We start from the raw sequence: 4,259 nt of genomic DNA on the forward strand, positions 1-4,259 counted from the left end.
TTCCCTGGAGCATTGGAGTCTGAGAGGTGGCCTTATAGAGGTTAAGAAAATCATGAGGGGCATGATTGAATAAATAGACAAGGGCTTTTCCCTCGGGTGGGGGAGTCCATAACTGGAGGGCATAGGTTTAGGGTGAGAGGGGCAAGATATAAAAGAGACGTAAGGGGCAATTCTTTCACGCAGAAGGTGGTGCGTGTATGGAATGAGCTGCCAAAGGAAGTGGTGCAGGCTGGTACAATCGCAACATTTAAAAGGCATCTGGATGGGTATATGAATAGGAAGGGTTTGAAGGGATATGGGCTGGGTGCTGGCGGGTGGAACTAAATTGGGTTGGGATATCTGGTCGACATGGACGAGTTGGACCAAAGGGTTTGTTTTGGTGCTGTACATCTCTATGACTCTGTGATTCTATCTCAGGAAGGATCTAAATGAATACTTCATTTCTCATCATTCAAATATCAATACATCAGTATTCACTAGTGAGAGGAACAATATGGATATAGAAATCAGGGAGAAAGTCTGTGATCCAACTGAAGAAATAAGTACAGGCAAAGAGGAGGCTCTGAATTGTCTGGCAGGTTTAAGTGTAGATAAATCCCCAAGGCTGGGTGAAATGTGTCCCAGGCTGTTAAGCGAGACAAGGTAAGAAATAGCAGGGGTGCTGGCAAAAATGTTTAATTTCTCTCTGGCCGCAAGAGAGGTTCCAAGGACAGGACAACTGTTGTTCAAGGAGGAGGAGAAGGACCAACCTTTATCGTTTCTAATTAAGTGTGAAATTAAATCATATGTTGGTCACCTTTACTCTGAGTTTATTAACTACACAAGATGCACATGCTCAAAGAAATTCTCTCAATGACATATCATCCAGGCTATTATTGCCAATCCAATCTTTATGATTAAAACTACCTATGACTTTTGACATACTTTAACACAAGCACCTACTTTTTCTGATTTATTTCACTTTATTAACAACACAGTTAAAGGGATGGTCACTGACTGTTCTGTTATTTCACTGTTCACCTCTGAAATCCAGCTATTCTGAAGAAGTGGAATTTCCTGACAGCACTTCCTCTCAAACAATGGGAAATGATGGTTCCATTGTTGCTCATTGATGTGAAGATTAATTAATTAATTAATTAATGTTAATTCACAAAGTACTGAATACCTTTTGTCATAATGATCAGATCATTGACATTTACCTGATTTTAAGTTTTTCTGTTCCGTTCTCTCTCTTCTCAGTTGATTACAATGAAAGTGCTCGAGATTGATGTAATCATGCAATCCCGTGCACTCAACCCGGAGATCCTCTTGTCTGTAGAGACAATTAGAGAAAAGCAACACTTTTATTTCTCACAGTTTCACTTCCTGAGGGTTTCTGGTTTTTCTCAGAGAAGCTGCTGTTTGGTTATTTCTCGAGAACAGGTTCACACTTTCACACTTCTGGCTTTTTTGATTAGATTAGATTACTTACAGTGTGGAAACAGGCCCTTCGGCCCAACAAGTCCACACCGACCCGCCGAAGCGCAACCCACCCATACCCCTTACCTAACACTACGGGCAATTTAGCATGGCCAATTCACCTGACCCGCACATCTTTGGACTGTGGGAGGAAACCGAAGCACCCGGAGGAAACCCACGCAGACACAGGGAGAACGTGCAAACTCCACACAGTCAGTCGCCTGAGTCGGGAATTGAACCCGGGTCTGCTGGCGCTGTGAGGCAGCAGTGCTAACCACTGTGCCACCCAAAAGCTTACACCTTATTTCGGCTGAAGAGAAATCAATTTTCAAATGCGTAATAAATGCCAGCATTTCCCTCAAGCCAGGTAGGACTCGAACCTACAGTCTCCTGATCCGTAGTCAGGCGCGTTATCCATTGCGCCACTGGCCCGATATGATCTCAACTTCTAAGTATTTCCTTCACCATTGGTGACACAACTGAGTTTGCTTTATGTTCTTGGTGACTTCAATGCCCGTTCTATAACCAGTAATTAAAAATGCAATTGGCCTTTTGTTTGTACTTCAGTTACCCATTTTCACAAAATTCTGTGTCTGAATCTCTAGGTCTTCCTTTACATCAACACTCTTTCAGCATCTTTGAGTGTCTGCTCCCTTTGCAGAAACTGTGAGCTCATATTGAGGACATTGCACTGATCTATACTCCCATTTCATTGACTGCACCAGCCCATCTCAGCTAACTGAGTGTATGTTTCATTTCAGTATACGTGCTTCTGCTCCATTGAACATGTGGGTGCACATCACTATAAATTAGCTGACTACATTGACAAAAAAAATGGTTGATATTAGCTGTACTGGGGAAAAGAGAAATAAGTCAGAGACACACAAACATGAGCTTCTTTGAACATGTATTGTGCTCAGCATTCAGGAATAAATTAATGGGTCAAAGGAATCACAGGACCTTGTCTGTTCGGAAGCACAAGATATGGTTCGAGTAGCGTGACAAAGAGAATTAGTTTAATAATGGAGCATGGTTTCAAATATATTTGTGAAACTTAATTAATAGACGGTTCATTTTGAGAGAATAATGAGGGAAGTGATGGAGTCTTCCTGGGACAATGGAACATGACCTTTTGAAGTACGGTTAAGAAAAGGGACCAGTTGCAGTGTATGTTTGTGTTACGACCACTCATGAGGCCAGAGTTTTGTTCGCTGATGTGGATTGTTTGGGAAAGGCCAAAATATTGATATTCCCAAGTCACCATTTTCAAAGAGGCTTCAGGAACCTGACAACTGAAGAAATTCAGTTTCAAACTGAATATCTCGACAGCACTGGCTTTGTGACACTAATTTGCATTCTATCTAAATGCTATCTAACTGGTTAGGAGGGGTCTGTGTACCTCGGGGAGGCAGGACCTACCTTACAGGCTGCAGCCATGTTGGGAACAGCCTCAGCACTGAGTGATCAACAATAGCAGAGAGTTTCTCATGGCATTAGCAGCATTGAAGGAGCAGCATTGGGGGTGAGGGGGGAGCATGAAGAGATAATCAACATTCAGTGGTCACAGCAGCATGACTAGGTCAAAGACAGATAACCTTTAGTTGTTCCATCGACATTGCAACCTGCAAATCAACATGCACCAGCTCATTCAGGTTCATTAAAATAATGTTGGACCATTTCCTGGCAGCACACTGGCTTAGTGGCCTCACAGCAGCAGGGACCCAGGTTCAATCCTGGCCTTGGACAACTGTCTGTGTGGAGTTTGCACAGTCTCCCCATGTCTGTGTGGGTTTCCTCTGGGTACCCCAGTTTCCACCCACAGTCCAAAGATGTGCAGATTAGGTGAATTGGCCATGCTAAATTGCTCATAGGATTCAGTGCATTAGTCAGGGGAAACGTAGAGTAGTAGGGGTGGGGAATGGGTCTGGTGTGAATTTATTGGGCCAAATAAATGCAGGGTCATGACCTTTAACAATCTCTTTAAGGCTGTTGTTTGATAGTTCTCCAATTTTCCATGTTCTCCCCCCAATCCCAGACTTGCTTTTGAAAATTGTTAATATTCAGGAGTCTCGAGATCATATCATCACCAGTGTGACCAGGATTTGCAAATCCTGTCAGCACTAGTTCCTGGCACTCTATCCTTCGAAAGCCCATGTGAGATGCTAAGGTTCCGCATTGGTACAAGTGTCAGTGAGCTGGTGCTAATGAATAAATCTGAGATTCTTGTAAGACAGAATGTTAGTGAGAATGTTAAACAGAATCCTACAATGATGAGCAAAGCCAGGAAATTCAAGTGAAGGCAGTGATATCATTGTAATACCACTGGAGAGTAATCCAGAGCCAGTCGCTAATGCTCTGGAGATGGAATCCAAACCCCAGCTAAAACAAAATGTTCTTGATGAAGGTTTTTTTATCCAAAACATTGATTTTCCTGCTCCTCAGATGCTGTCTGACCTGCTGTGTTTTTCCAGCACCACACTCTCGACTAAAACAAAACTAGCCCAATTGTGATCATGTTGATCGTCATCAAAGCCCATCTAGTTTTACTAAAGTCCTGTGTAAGGGAATTAGCCATCCCTTGTTTGGTCTCATCTACTTGTGACTCCGGACCAATAGCAATGTGATTGCCTCTTAACTGCCCTCCGGGCAATTGGGGATTGGGAAATGAATGTCAGTGATCTCACAAACCGCAAAAGAAAAAGCTGGTAATATTTGTCTTGTTTTTGGTCTATTCCTGGTGATTTTGTTTCACAGGCCAATCTAAGAAGCCTCATGGCAGTATCAAAAATGACCTTTGCAGA

At 42.9% G+C, this 4,259-nt stretch overlaps 1 non-coding gene across 1 annotated transcript; it reads right to left on the reverse strand.

Moving 5' to 3' along the window:
* Positions 1-1,817: 1,817 nt before the first annotated feature.
* Positions 1,818-1,890, reverse strand: trnar-acg (transfer RNA arginine (anticodon ACG)). The gene has a single exon. It is a non-coding gene; the product is annotated as a tRNA-Arg (tRNA).
* Positions 1,891-4,259: the final 2,369 nt, after the last annotated feature.

Source organism: Hemiscyllium ocellatum, chromosome 45 (genome assembly GCF_020745735.1).
Source record: "Hemiscyllium ocellatum isolate sHemOce1 chromosome 45, sHemOce1.pat.X.cur, whole genome shotgun sequence".
Taxonomy (NCBI): Eukaryota; Metazoa; Chordata; class Chondrichthyes; order Orectolobiformes; family Hemiscylliidae; genus Hemiscyllium; species Hemiscyllium ocellatum.